This window comes from Sapajus apella, unplaced genomic scaffold (genome assembly GCF_009761245.1).
Source record: "Sapajus apella isolate SASKATOON/1434 unplaced genomic scaffold, GSC_monkey_1.0 scaffold90, whole genome shotgun sequence".
In the NCBI taxonomy this organism is placed as follows: domain Eukaryota; kingdom Metazoa; phylum Chordata; class Mammalia; order Primates; family Cebidae; genus Sapajus; species Sapajus apella.
In genome coordinates this window covers 6,496,682-6,512,527 of record NW_022437030.1, presented here as the reverse complement: position 1 = coordinate 6,512,527, position 15,846 = coordinate 6,496,682, and the positions used below count along the sequence as shown (strand labels likewise).

General features: G+C 38.2%; 1 protein-coding gene across 6 annotated transcripts in view; it reads right to left on the bottom strand.

Moving 5' to 3' along the window:
- Positions 1-15,846, bottom strand: part of CHD9 (chromodomain helicase DNA binding protein 9) — a 265,800-nt gene that overhangs the window by 176,139 nt on the left and 73,815 nt on the right. The window lies entirely within an intron of this gene.

The window sequence follows — 15,846 nt, the reverse complement described above, 5'->3', positions numbered from 1 at the left end:
AAAAATACAAAACATTAGCTGGGCATGGTGGCACGTGCCTGTAATCTCAGCTACTCAGGAGGCTGAGGCAGGAGAATTGCCTGAACCCAGGAGGCGGAGGTTGCGGTGAGCCGAGATCGCGCCATTGCACTCCAGCCTGGGTAACAAGAGCGAAACTCCGTCTCAAAAAAAAACAAAAATATTAATGACAAAAAAAAGCCAGAAATGTACCTTCCTCAAGGACTTTGTATTTACTGTTTCCGTAGCTCAATGCACCATTCCTTCATTACAGTAAGTTCTTTTCTCAAAAGTGACTTTCCTAGCGAGGCCTTTCCTGATCACCCTTTCTAAAATGTCATTATTTCCCCTCCAATGCTTCACACTCCCTCTTCCTTGTTTTATTTTTCTGACTTAGTACTAGCTAACATTCTATAGTTTACATACTATCTTAAAGCCTATACCCCCCATAAAATTTAAGTCAATAATTTTTATGGGCTATATCCTTATATCTACTAAATAGTAGCACATAATATCAGAAATTAAATATTTATTCATGAAAATGACAAAGTTTTTTCTTGGGGGAGAGGGAATGCTATATAAGGCAGAAACTGGGTTTTAAAAATTTTTTTGTGAAACTTTAAAAAAAATAGCAACAGTGGTTATTTGGACATTGAGTTTACGGCCCATTAAAAAACCTTTTATAATGTGGTAAAATACACATAGCAAAAGTGACCATCCTTTTTTTTTTTTTTTTTTTTGAGGCAGTCTCACTTTCCTCCAGGCTGGAGTGCAGTGGTGCAATCTCACCTCACTGCAACCTCTGCCTCCCAGGCTTAAGAGATTCTCGTGCCTCAGCTTCCCAAGTAGCTGGGATTATAGGCATGTGTCAGCACATCTGACTAATTTTTGTATTTTTAGTAGAGATGGGCTTTTGCCATGTTGGCCAGGCTGGTCTCTCCTGGCCTCAAGTGATCCCCCCTGCCTCAGCCTCCTGATGTGCTGGGATTACAGGTATGAGCCACTGCACTCAGCCCATCCTAACCATTTTTAAGAATACAGTTCAGTAGTGTTAAGTATATTCTCACTGTTGTTCACCAATCTCTAGAGCTTTTAAATCTTATAAAATTTTAACTCTATACCTATTACTCACCATTTCTCTTAACCCTTCCTCCGGGCTATCACCATCTACTGTCATTTCAATGAATATGACAACTCTAGGCAATTCTTATGAGTACAATCATACAGGATTTGTCTTTTCGTGACTGGCCCATTTCACTTAGCATAATGTCCTTAAGGTCCTTCCATGCTGCAGCATGTGTCAGAATATCTTTTCTTTTTAAGGCTAATACTTTTTTATATGTATATTATGGCCCATGTTTGATTGTTCTTTCATGAAGATGAAACACGCTCTGCTATAGATTCCAGGCGTTGGTAGTATACTTAACTATTTTAAATGATGTAGAGTACAAGGTGTCTGAATAGCAAATCCCAAACAGTGACCCAATTTTTTTTTTTTTAGATGGAATTTCACTCTTGTGACCAGGCTGGAGTGCAATGGTGCAATCTTGACTCAATGCAACCTCTGCCTCTCGGGTTCAAGCGATTCTCCTGTCTCACTCGGCCTCCTAAGTAGCTGGGATTACAGATGCCTACCACCACGCTCAGCTAATTTTGTATTTTTAGTAGAGACAGGGTTTTGCCATGTTGGCCAGGCTGGTCTCGAACTCCTGACCTCAAGTGATTCACGGCCTCAGCCTCCTAAAGTGCTGGGATTACAGGTGTGAGCCACTGTGCCTGGCCTGCTTAGAAAACTTCTAACCAAAGTATTCTTAAAGTAATTCTTTTATATGGGCATCTAACGCGTCTTTGCTTAATTGACTTAATCATGACTTCAAAGCCTAAACAGACTTTTTGAGACAATATCTCGCTTTGTTGCCCAGGCTGGAGTACAGTGGCATGATCATAGCTCACTGCAGCCTCGACTTCCTGAACTCAAGTGAACCTCCCAGTAGCTAAGACTACAGGCGTGTGCCATCATTTTTTAAAATATTTTTAAAAATATTTTGTAGGCTGGGCGTGGTGGCTCATGCCTGTAATCCCAGCACTTTGGGAGGTTGAGGCAGGCAGATCATGAGGTCAGGAGTTCAAGACCAGCTTGGCCAACATAGTCAAACCCTGTCTCTACTACTAAAAATATAAAAATTAGCCAGGCATGATGGTGCACACATGTAGTCCCAGCTACTTGGGAAGCTAAGGCAGGAGAATCGCTTGAACCTGGGACGTGGAGGTTGTAGTGAGCTGAGATCACTCCACTGCACTCCAGCCTGGGCAACAGAGTGAGACTCCATATATATATTTTGTAGACAAGGTCTCACTCTGTTGTGCAGGACACAACAGACATTTTTAAAGTAGGACAAAATGTTCCAAGAGATAAATTTTATTACCCCAAAATATAAATTAAAACTTATTAGAATTGTTGTTTTCTTATCAGGGACCAAATTCTAATCTCTGGTACTAACTGAATACATAACAACATATTCAACTCTGGCCCTCAGTTTCCTCATCAATGACAAGTTTTAAATGGATGCTTGTAAAGGTATCTTATACTTTTTACTTTCGGTTATTTTGTTTTCTTTAAAAAAAAAACAACTTCATAGACTTCCAAGAAAATAGTTAAAACACCACCACTACACTAATCAAAACAGATATAAGCTTCACAGGGAAGAAGCTTCATCCTGACTACAAAATAAATGAAGAAGTAGTAAGCTCTAAAATAAAAATAAAAGCTCTAAATCTAAAAATACTTACCTGAGATTTAATTTAAATTTTAATTTAAAAAAGATATTTTTTCTCCCACTTCAGGAGATCATCCATAATGTTCTAGGCCTAAAATCACTTTTAAAAAGAAACAAAAAAAGTTTGGATCATGAGCAAGAATTTAAAAAAATGTTTTTAAATGCTGAAAAAGGTCATTACATTAATTGTGGGAGTATCACTGCCCTCATTCTTTTACTTTTCAGGATAAGACCTTTACATACAACAACATGAGTCCTAGCACAAATTAGAAGCTAAAAGAAAAATAAACCAACTTGTAATATTTACCCAGAAGTGTATCCTTCTAAATTATTTTCAGTAGCTAATTAGCAAATCCCTAGGTGTTCTATTAATGTAAAATATATAAAATCATTATAAAAGTCCACATAAGGGGTTCTAACGCTATGTATTCCATGTGTACACTACTCTATTAAACCCCATCTGTAACTCTGCTCTACGTATGCTTAACATGTTTCTGATAACCTAACTGCATAACATCTGCGATAGTTTGAATATGTCCCCCAAAGTTCCAGTGTTGGAAACCAGTCCTTAAAGCAACAGTGCTTCAAGGTGGGGCCTAAGAGGTGATTAGGTCATGAGGCCTCTGCCCTCATGAATGGATTAATGTTGTTATCTCAGGAATAGGTTAGTTATCAAGAGAGTGGGCTTGTTCCAAAAAAAAAAAAAAAAAAATCAAGTTCAATCACATCTTGCTCTCTTGCCCCTCTGCCTTCTACTATGGATGATGGAGTAAGAAGACCTTGCATCAGAGGGCCTTCTTGTGAATGTCTGTAAGGTTCTTATACCAGATGTAGGCCTCTTGGCCTTGGACTTCCCAGCCTCCAAAACTGTAATGTCTTTTCTCTATAAATTAACCAGTCTGTGGTATTCCGTTATAGCAACACAAAATAGACTAAGACAATATTTGACTGTTTAATTAGAAAATAAATTCCATTCACCAATCAATTAGACAAACATCTGGCAAACATGAGCCAGTCATGGCACAGCTAAAGGAGCTTAGGTGTGAGTTCAAATTCTAACTGCTAGTTCTAAGCTGTGTAACCTTGAGTGGTTCTTAAAATCTCTGAGTCTAAGCTGGGCACAGTGGCTCATGCCTGTAATCCCAGCTCTTTGAGAGGCTGAGGTGGGAGAATTGCTTGAGGCCAGAAGTTTGAGATCAGCCTGGGCAACACAGTCCCATCTCTACAAAAAACAAACAAACCTCAGTCTATTTCCTCATTGTACCATCTACAGGGTTTGGAAAGGCTGCAAAGTTCAGAAAGAAAATATTCAGGCTAGGCGCACTGGCTCACGCCTATAATCCAGCACTCTGGGAAGGCAAGGCAGGGATCTCTTGATCCCACAAGTTTGAGATCAGCCTGGGTGACACAATGAAACTCCATCTCAAAAAGGAAAAACCATATATATCCAAAGTCCTAAAACATAGTAAGTATTCAAAAATTATTTATTTCCCTCTCATCAACCTTTAGAACTAAAAACATAGATCAATTGTTGACTTGCTGAAATATTATCAAGATCTAAGCCTGTTATATCTAATTGTATTGAATGTATTTTCATTTAAAAATTTAAAAAATTTTTATACAAATCAACAATATCATATTTTATGATACCTAATTTTATCTTTAAATTTAAATATATACTTGCTATTTTATTCCTTTCCTAAAGTTATTAATGCCCTTCCACTCTTATTTGCTACTCTCATAGGTAATCTATGTTTCCACTACATTGAAATGTTGCCGGAATTCAAGAAACTTTCTTATACTTTCATTAATATGTTCTCTATGCCTACAACATCACCCCTTCCACTAGCCTTCCTCTTAACAAAGTAATGTCTTCATGATTAAACTCAGGTACCATCTTTGGGAAACCTTTACACACTCAAACACTTCAAGCTACCATACAGTCATTTTTTTTTGTATTCCATATTTTACATGCTATTTTATCATTCTTGGTCTACATGTCTGTTTTCCCTAATAAACAAGATGGGTGCAGAGGTTGGTTCTTACTCATCTTTGTATCCTTAATATCTACTAATTTAATTCCTGTCACAGTTAATAATCATATGCTTTCAGGAATTCAATAATGCCATGACATAAAAAAATAACTAAACTCCTTAATCCTTACATTATTCTAAAAGCTAAGATTCAAAAGCATTCTTTTAAGCAACAACATATCATTTTTATGATTTTAAGAATGCCCCCACTGAACTATACATTTAAAAGGAGTTAAAATTATTAACTTTGTTATGGATAGTTTTACAAGTTTTTTAAAGCCTCAGTAATCCAATTTAAACTTTAATTCCCATGTATCCCTCAGTGAAAGAACCCTACTTTCATCAAAAAGGAATTCTACAAGGGATCCTATATAGTAGTTTTACAGGCTCTAGAAACAGAATGGCAAGGCTGGAATCCTGGCTTCATCACTTACCAGCTATGTAATCCTAGGCATGACAATCATTTTGAAGCTCAGTTTCTTCATCTGTAAATGGGGGTTATAACAGCACTGATCTCAAAAAATTATTGTAAAATAATACACATAAAGCACTGTGTAAACACTCTGTGTTTTCAAATTGGGCTTCTTGGAGGACTGGGTAATCTTTAACCACCCAAAGGAAGAGAGGCCTTAGGCCTTCCTTCCCATTTCCTCCCAATAATATCTCACCCTGAATATTTTGCTTTTATTTTACAAATTGAACGTTCATATAGGATTTTTAAAAAACAAATCTTTGGTTTAAAATAACTGAAAAGGACAAAGCTAAATGGCACTCATCTAATGCTTACTCATCTCCCTCTGCAGATAGCCATTTACCAAATTCAATTATTTACTTTGTTGGCATTCCCACTTAATTTAGTCTTGCTTTACATGTCACAGAAAGGAAAACTCTTAAAAACATAATCTCCACTTTGGGATTCCAAGGCTGGAGAATTACTTCAGCCTAGGAGTTCAAGACCAGCCTGGGCAACATAGCAAGACCCAGTCTTTCCAAAACATTTAAAAAATATTAGCAAAGTGTGTTGGCACATGCCTGTGGTCCCATCTCTTGGGAGGCTGAGGTAAAAGGATCGTTTGAGCTCAGGAAGTTGAGGATGAAGTGAGATATGATCAGTGTTACTGCACTCCAGCATAGGCAATAAGCGAGACTCTGTCTCAGACAAATAGAATCTCATCTCTAATCATGATAAAAACTGATTAAGGGTAACTAATTGAGGGTAACTGACTGAGGGTAACTGATTGAGGATGATACGGAAAACAGATGACAAATTTCCCAGTTGCCACGGGGTCAGGTCAAATTGTTTAATTGTAATGTTCAGGACCTTACATTAAACCCAAACATTACACCCAAACAAAATCAAGTCTAAATATTTCCTTTTTCTTTTTTTGAGACAGAGTTGTGCTCTGTCACCCAGGCTGGAGTGCAGTGGCATGATCTCAGCTCACTGCAACCTCCACCTCATGGGTTCCAGCAATTCTCCTGCCTCAGCCACCCAAGTAGCTGGGATTACAGGTGTGTGCCATGACATCTGGCTAATTTTTTGTATTTTTAGTAGAGATGGGGTTTTGCCATGTTGACCAGGCTGGTCTGGAACTCCTGGCCTCAAGTGATCAGCCTGCCTCAGCCTCCCAAAATGCCTGGATTATAGGCGTGAGCCACCACACCGGGCCTATTTATTCTAATGCTAAATTTCAATTAATATTAAAAGTAGAAAATTGACTTAAATGCAGAATTTCTTTTTTCTTTTTTGAGACAGGTTCTTGCAGTTGCCCAGGCTGGAGTGCAGTGGTCAATCTCAGTTCACTGCAACCTCCACCTCATGGGCTCAAGTGATCCTCCCACCTCAGCCTCACAAGTAGCTAGAACCACAGGTACGCACCACCACATCTGGCTAATTTTTGTATTTTTTTGTAAAACAGTGGTTTTGTCATGTTGCCCAGGCTGGTGTGGAACCCCTGGGGTCAAGTAATCCACCCACCTCAGCCTCCCAAAGTGCTGGGATTACAGGTGTGAGCCACTACATCGGCTAAATACATTATTTTCAAAGGCTTTAAATAGAAAAGTTGAACATTGAGACTCAGGTTGATTATCATTACCACCTACTTTGCAGAGTTGTCACAGGATTTTGAAAGACTATGCTCAAAATACAGAAGTGCTTAACTAAATGTAGCTTTCCCTCTCATGCCAGTTACCTCCAGCACCTCTTTTCTGCCTTTCCAAGAGCATACAGTCATTTAAACTTTCCCATGACCAATAGGCTTCTCCTGACCTCCTCAGATTCTTTTGCCTTAAATAATCTCCAATGCTGTTCTCTTATTACCTTCAACACTCTTATAGACTTTTTTCATTCATTCAACCTACCATACTGTATCATCATCAGCACTGTAATTTTATCTCCAGTCCTTGGTTCAATTAAATTAACATTTTCTGAATATTTATATTTGATATTTGTAGTATTTATATTACTAGCACCTTATTAATATAAGGTTAATATTAATTTATACACTTTACCTTCAGTGTGTCCCTTCCTTTGCCTTAGAAATTTTAAAATATATTCCTCTATGGTACTAGGCTACTTTACGTGACTTTATGTGTTCTCTCTCCTCAAGCCTTCAGTCCTAACTTCCCCATTCTTACATAAGGACAATTTGTTCTCTGAGGTTTTCCAGCTGAAATTCACTAAATAACCATCTTTTCAGAAGCAAGCACTATATATCTCTTTTTCTAGCTATTCTTAGAGAAGAAAAGATGGCTTTTTTCCAAAGATAAATCCTTTACCTCAAAAAACCGTTTCATCTAGCCTTTTGAAAAGACTTATACCCACCCACATCCCACCTTTCTAGGATCTTTAACTGCCCCTTTGCAATTGCCTGCTTCTCGTCTAATTTTGAGCATCAGCAGAACAATCTTCCCTAACAAAAATGTAAAAACAAAACCATCCTATTTCTATCCTTCCATTCAATGCCAAATATTGAAAATAAGTGATCTATTGCCTCCATTTTCTAAATAGCTATTTATGGGTTAACCTCTTGTACAGGTATTGATCGACTTACAACCTATGCAGCTTACGACCATTCGACTTTACGACCACAATCGCTAGCCACGACTGCTCCGCGTCTGGCAGCACAAACGTTGCCCAGCTGGGCGTATGACAGTGCGGACCAGCTTCCGGCAGCACTACCATCTCCGCGTGCATATAGCCTACTCAACTTAAGACCAAATCGTGTTACGACCGGTCTGTCGGAACCAATCGTGGTCGTAAGTCGAGTACTAGCTGTACTCTGTAGTTTGTCCCCACGAATCTGTATTTTCAAAGGTAACTATCAACCTCCTAGACAAATCAAAATGCTCTCTCAATCCATCTTTGACCACTGAAAAGTTGTCATCACTAACCGAAGTGACAACAGGAGCTAAACACAAATGCTATCTTCTATATGAAGCTTCTAATTTTCTATGTGTCCCCATTTATTACATCCCACTTAGGCTTTGAGTGCTTTAAGAATCTTCTGAACTCAGTTCAATTAACCTCTTCATCTTCTAGAAATTAGCTTCTATGAAATCATACCTTGAATTTTCTTTCTTTTGGCTTTCCTTCCTGATTCATTTACATCTAGTAGTTTAATACTAGATTTAAGTTTCTATGTAGTTTAATACTAGATTTAAGTTTCTATGTAGTGATTTCATGTCTACCAAATCCACTTACAAGCATTTCAAATTCAATCATACTTGACACATCTACTTCACTACTATATCCTCCAAATGTGATTTCACTCAAATCTTTAAGAAATTCAAATCCGCTTTTCTTAGTATACTATAAATTGTTTCTTTGAAATTTTTTTCTTACTAACGGTGTAAAGATATAAAACCCAATTTCCCACCACCTTAAGATCATTTAGCTTCTTAGTGCCCTTCTTGAAGTCTTCAACCTAAGGTATACTAAAAAAGTAATAGCTGCCAGGCGCGGTGGCATGTGTCTATGGTCCCAGCTACTCGGGAGGCTGAGGTGGGAGGATCACTTGGGCCCAGGAGTTCCGGGCTGCAGCCGGCTATGCCGATCGGGTGTCCGCACTAAGTTCGGTATCAATATAGTGACCTCCCGGACGCGGAGGAATACCAGGTTGCCTAAGGGCAGGTGAAGCGATCCAGGTCGGAAATGGAGCAGGTCAAAACTCCTGCAGTGGGATCGTGCCTGTGAATAGCCACCACACCCCAGCCTGGGCAACATAGCGAGACCCCATCTCTAGAATAAAAAAAAGTAATAGCTTAAGTCTCTACTTATGATGTATATCCCCTGTCGGCAGCCCAGGGAACTTCTCTATGAATCTCAAAAATAATAACAGATCTTTGTCATACTTTTCCCCACTCCTTCCCCAAGAACTTATTTCAAAGTATTTTGTGCATTCCACCTAATAGCTATCAAGTTCACTTTGATAAAGGTTTTCTTTTATTCTATATTGTTGAATAAGATTTAAGGTTTAAATATGTATTTTATCATTCTTCACATACCATACTCCTAAAGTGGTATACTGTGAATTCTATTTTAAAAACTAAACTTTTCTAAGAATCAAGAAAAGACAGTGTGTCTTGCCATTTATCTTCAAGAAAATAATACTGTGTTCTGTTAGAATCTGCTGTAATCCAACAGGCACAACATGGGTACTCATTTTTGAACTAAAAACGTTTATATTTGTCATCTCATATTCCTTTGTACTGTATCTCATTTAGGCAGAAATAGCTATTCATCAAATACTCATCTTTAGAGATTCAAAAAGATCACAAAATTTTTCAAATATAGCTGTATTTTAATCAAACCACATAACTGAATGTGAAGTAACTGGCACTCTCATACACTGCTAAAAGGAGCAGAAATTGGAAAAACAAATTTGAAAAACCAGTAAGGCATTACTGCTAAAGTTGAACATACATATTTCTATGACCAGTTTTTCCTCTTCCAGAAACACATACTTGACTGAAATGTGTGAATATGTGCACCGAAAGACAGGTATAGAAATGTTCATATCAGTATTATTCATAATAGAGGAAAACTAAAAACAACCATCACACATTAGAATCAACAGCAATGAGAATGAATGAACTCTTCCTATACAGAAAAACACAGAATTAGGCCAGGAGTGGTGGCTCACGCCTGTAATCCCAGCACTATGGGAGGCTGAGGCAGGCGGATCATGAGATAAAGAGAGCAAGACCATCTTGGCCAACATGGTGAAACCCCATTTCTACCAAAAATACAAAAATTAGCTGGGTGTGGCAGCATGGGCCTGTAATCCCAGCTACTCAGGAGGCTGAGGCAGGAGAATCGCTTGAACCCAGGAGGCAGGGGTTGTAGTGAGCAGCCAAGATTGTGCCACTGCAATCCAGCCTAGCGACAGAGTAAGACTTCATCTCAAAAACAAATAAACAAAAAAATAAAAAAACCACACACACACACACACACACACACACACAATTAGCCTCACAAAAATAACAGTGCTGGAAGAACACATATTATATGATTCAATTTAATAAAGTTCAAGAATAGGCAGAGCTAATCTACGGTTTTAGACATCAATGGTCATCCCAGAAAGGTAGAAAGAAAAAGATAACTAGCAAAGAATATAAAGAAAGCTTTCTTTATATTCTATTTTTTGACCTAGTTGGTAGTTTCATAGATGTGTTTACTTTGCAATTAATCATAGATGTATATACATAATTTATATACTTTAACATTTACACTATATGTCACTAAAAAAAAATTGGCAAACAAATATAGAGTGGTATCTGAAATGACTTCAGTAAACTCTGTATACTACTGATTTCAAGAAACATTCACCAAAGCAAAATAAGTGTGTTCATATATTGGAATATGTAGTGAATTCAGGAAATTATGAAACCCATGAAATAAAGCATTCCCTAATATTAGAAATCTCAGGCAATTCAGTTTCTCTGTACCTCCATTGCTTCAACTGTAAAACAGACTAAGTAAGCCAAGTCTATAATCTTAAATTCCTAGATTTTGTTTTTTTTTAGGTAAAGGTACTCAAGTTCCTTAAATGGAAGAAAATTTTAGTGATTATTTGATTGCCATTTTAAAGATTAACATTGCAAGGACAGAAGCAAAAAATACTTTTCCTTCCTCTTACAAAAGAACAAGCTATATTGGCAGTTATCTTTCAGAATCATAGTCATTGATTTCCAATAGATTAAAATTTAATATTCTTTATACTGCTACTGATTAGTAGGTAAACTAATATGAAATGACCACTAGACAAGAAAGATGATCTTTTTTCTGATTTCAAACTATGTCCCTCTATAGCAATAACAATGTTTAAAATTACTAGTTTTAAAATGTTTTGAAATATAGGAAAAGCCACACAAAAACCAAACTTAATATTTGCTTGGTTAACTTCATAATGCCAAATTATAACATAAACACCAGTATCTGACAGCTATTTAATAAATAATAGCTAGTCATGACTGAACTAGAACTTCTACTTATAAGCACCATTAAATGAGAAGCCTCATTAAAAATTATAAATTTAATATCAAGCTCCCTTACAAGCAATTAACTGAGAAGAATGCTACTCTCCTGAGAATATCAGGATTATAAAACTTTTGTATTCTGTACCATCACCCAATACTACATATATATTCATTTATTTTCTCTCAAACTTTCATATTTAATATAATCTGTATTCTGAAAATGTTCAAATAAACTTTCAAAAACTGAAGTGCATTGTTAAAAATATCATTTCACCAGTTTTTCTAATATAAATATGAAGCTTATTTCTTCCTCTCAAATAACACACTACGAATATGTCACTGTAAGGTATCACACTTCCAGCTATACTTATTCTAAGGTGCTTATCTTTCATATAAAGGCAGAGTTCTTCTGAAGCACTTGTCCAGGGATGGTGTTGGAAACTTGATTTCTTGCCAAGTCTTTCATTTCCCTCATCTTTTTCATCTCAGTAAATCACACACCACCATCTATCTAGTTCCTCAAGCCAGGAGCCGGGAAATAATTTTTGACACTTTTCTTCTAACATCCAATCCATCATGAATCTGTCAGCTGTTCCTCCTTCACAACTTACCATCTCCTCTCCAAAATACATGTATAATCTAGCTACCATCATGTTTTTCCTGGACTACTGTAATACTGCAGTATCTTTACTTTCACCCTTGCCTTTCTCCAATCCATTCTGAAAGTAGCACATTTAAAGCATATCACCTTTCTACTTCAAAATGTTCAATGACTGCAATGTCTTTAGTAAAACCTGTAAGTCTTTAATATGTCCTACAAGGTCCTGTATAATCTGATCTCTCTCATTTCAGCTCATATGGTTTTCTGCCTTATGCTTCTGCCACCCTCAACTTTTCATTTCTTTCACATATTAAGTTCTTTACTGTGTCATAGCCTTCAAACATATTTTTACCTTTCAGGAAACTCCTTCCTCTCCTGACCTGTCTTCTTATTGTTTCCACTTAGTATCACCAACTGAGGGAGGCCTTCTCTGAGCATACATTAAATTCTCCTCACTTTATCCACCATAGCACTCTGTTCTTTCCTTTCATTAATTGACTATAAGTTGTAATTTTACATTTGTTTATTAACTTGTTCTTTATCTGTTTCCACTGTTAGATGGTAGGTTCCACGAAGGTAGGGATCACTTACTATGCACTTAATACATAGATCATAAATTAAGGGAGCACTTCATAATATATATTTAATGAATAAATGGATATGAATGACTTTCAGTCCAAAGAATAAATTACAGTTCAAAGTGGTTTCCCCTTCTGTCTCCCATTGTCACTTGATCAGCTTTCCAACTGTTTCTAAAAGAAGAAAGGAGCAAAAAATGTTTCTGAAAGCTTGAAGACAATACAATAGACGAAATTTCAGGAAGTTGTACACGGTATGTCAAATAAGTGCAACAAATAGTAATACTAAGATCTCATGGGAAGGAGAAATCCCTAAAGGGCTACAAGGACAAGGTACAGTTTTATTCACAAGGTGGAACTTGACCTGAGTATTCACAGACTGGTAAAATTCCAAGAGGTGGAAAAGTAAGGGAGTGAAGCCCAAATAAGGATGTAAACAGAGGCACAAAGTGCTAGCGAAAAGTTTTAAAACTGGAATGTGGCAACTTAAATTTATAACATAAATAAGTATAAAAAAGCTAAATCTTTTATAAGAAATCTATATCCCACGTTGACAATTTCAAAGAATTTAAAAGGTTAAAATAACTCTCATCAGTATCAGTATATCTCTTCTGACCCCTATCTTTGGCTTCTAAAGTTTTCCAAGCACTTATAACATGCTTCCATTAGTTTTCACTCTGACCAACTGCCTCGTTTCATATTCTTATTTATGTTTTTTATTCACTCATTACCTGATGACATTTCCCCAGTAGCTCTATTAATTCATAGTTTTTCTTTATAGACCCTCTAGGACTTCATTTTTCTTCTCTGCTATATACGGGTGGTAAGCTTTTTCTATGACATTTCCATCAGTAAACAAAACACATCTTTAGAAAACCTACTTTTCACACGTACCAAAATTTTATTTTTATTTTACAATTGATAGCAAATTCAACAGATTTTAATTTAAAATCTGTATTCCTACTTCAGTTCTTGCCTCTTAAAATTCATATATTGAGCCCCTCCTTCAGCTCTACCCTGTTTCCAGAGGTAAATCAGGAAGGTGTAGCACAGTGCTTTGTAGAAGGCATTTAGTTGCACTAGAGAAGGAGTTTGGAGTTAAAAGTTCCCAAAGATACTTCCAAGTTGAAAATTCCATGGTTTCCTTAATCTTACCTTGCCATAGGCTTTCTCAACGGACATTATTTTCTATCTATATTCATATCTGCCCATCCAATAATAGTCTTTTTATTTCAGGGACAGGCCTCATGGGGTACTTAGAATCCTGAAATCGTAAAACTGGAGGAAACGAAGTTTTATACAGGAGAAGACTAAGGCTCACAGAGGTCAAGAAACTTGAATATTATCTGCACAGTTAAGTGACAAAGTCTCGATTCTCTCTAGCCAACACACTATCCAAGAGAATTTCACTGGTTATAAACGAATCATAATTTTTTTTCTTAATAGAGACGGGATGCAGTCTTACTACATTGCCCAGGCTGGACTTGAACTCCTGGCTCAAGTGATCCTCCTGTCTCAGTCTCCCTATTACAGCAGTCCCCCATTAAAGCAGCCTGCTCACACACCTAACTAGTACTGTTTTTGACTAGCATTGCTTTTATCTTATTTCTTATGCCATTAGGATATCATCTTCTCCTGGTCAATCAATCACAAGGGTTTTTTGTTGTTGCTGTTTTTAACTACAACACTGCACATACTTACCTGAAACTGTTCAGGAATGACAAAATTACCCTTAACCAAAACTGGGAGGCAATGACTTTTCCCAATGCACTTCACGTCTGTAATACATACTTCACGTCTACATTATATGGTCTGTAATTTATAGGAAACTCTCCAAGGGCAGAGACCTGCCAATACTTTGTGGTAAACTATTACTATGTAACGTGAATTTTTAAAGCAACAGAAGAAATGGCCAGGCATAGTGGCGTGTGCCTATAATCTCAGCTAGTGGGGAGGCTGAGGCTGGAGAGTTGCTTGAACGTGGGATGAGGAGTTTGCAGTGAGCCAGATCACACCACTGCACTCCAGCTGGGGCAAGTGAGCGAGATTCCGTCTCAACCAAAAAAAAAAGGGAAGAAACGGAAAGTCTTGAAAATACACAATACAGGTTGTTCTTGCTACCAGCAATAGATGTCTTTTATTTAACAAATACTTATGAAATATCGAACTAAGGCTCTGTGCGGCCTGATGTTACCAAAACGCAGCTCTAAACTCACGTTCTGTAAACTCAAAGGAAGAAAACTATGGTCATCCTTTTGCATTGCAAAAAACAACAAACTCCTCCCTTTGCAATGTAGAATCCTCCCTTAAGTTCAGCTTTTGTACATTCAAGTGTTTGCAGACCTAGTGGTTCTTTTAAAACTACTTGTACAGTCATCTAAAGTCTAGGGAGCGAGTAACAGTACACAAGCCTTCTTTTCGTTTAAGATCATGGCTAGTTAAGTAGAACTGGAGACTTTAAGAACTAGAGAAAGGGAAAAGGTGAAAAGTAGCATGCAAAATTGAGAAACTAAATTGTTATAGTAATTTTATTAATGAAAATAAACTTTATTTAATACAGGGGAATTATGAGGTAGGTATGAATATTTCACATAAATAAATGTCACAATAGCGTCAAATCCCAGGCTTCCAGGAAAGTAACTGTAGCACTGTTAATATGATAATAAAAAATAAAAAAATTCTCGTCTACTTTGTTCTGAAAAGTTTTATTTTTCTTAAAAAAAAAAAAAAAGAAAAAAGAAAAAGCAAACCAACCCCCTTCCCCCCACCAACCACCATTAAAAAAACAAAAATAAGAACAAACAGAAACCAGTCTGAGCTGGCGGCTGTGACAGCCAGTGAGACACCAGGACTTTCCGGGTCGTGCTTGGTTTTGGGCTGGATGTCCACGCAGAGAGCCCTGCAGCCAACCCGCACGTCCCGCACCTAGACACCCAGAAAGCGACCGCGGCCGCACACACGGGGGCTGGTGGGGTCTGGGCCACGCTGCAGACGAGGAGAGGCCCTCGGGGTGAAGGATCGCACGGAAGGCACTGCGGTCGGAACCAAGAGGCAAGGCCTGGGAAAGCGCCGGAGGCGTTCCAAGCTCCGGGACACCGGGTGCCCGCGCGGGACGCCCTGTCATGAGTCACGGAGGCGAGACAGCACGGGCGGGGGAAGAGGCTGCAGGATGGAGGGCAGCCCGACCCTCGGGAGGGAGCCCAGCCCAGGGGGAGGCCCCGACCTCGCGCGGGGCAGGGAAGGGGGGCCCGCCTCCCCACGCCCTGCCTACCCGGCCCTCACCTCCACCCGACGCAACAGGCGCGGCAGCCGGGTCCCTACCCCAGGGGCTGCGGACCGGGGGGCGGGGGCAGCAGCCCGCAGCCATGACAGGCGCGGGG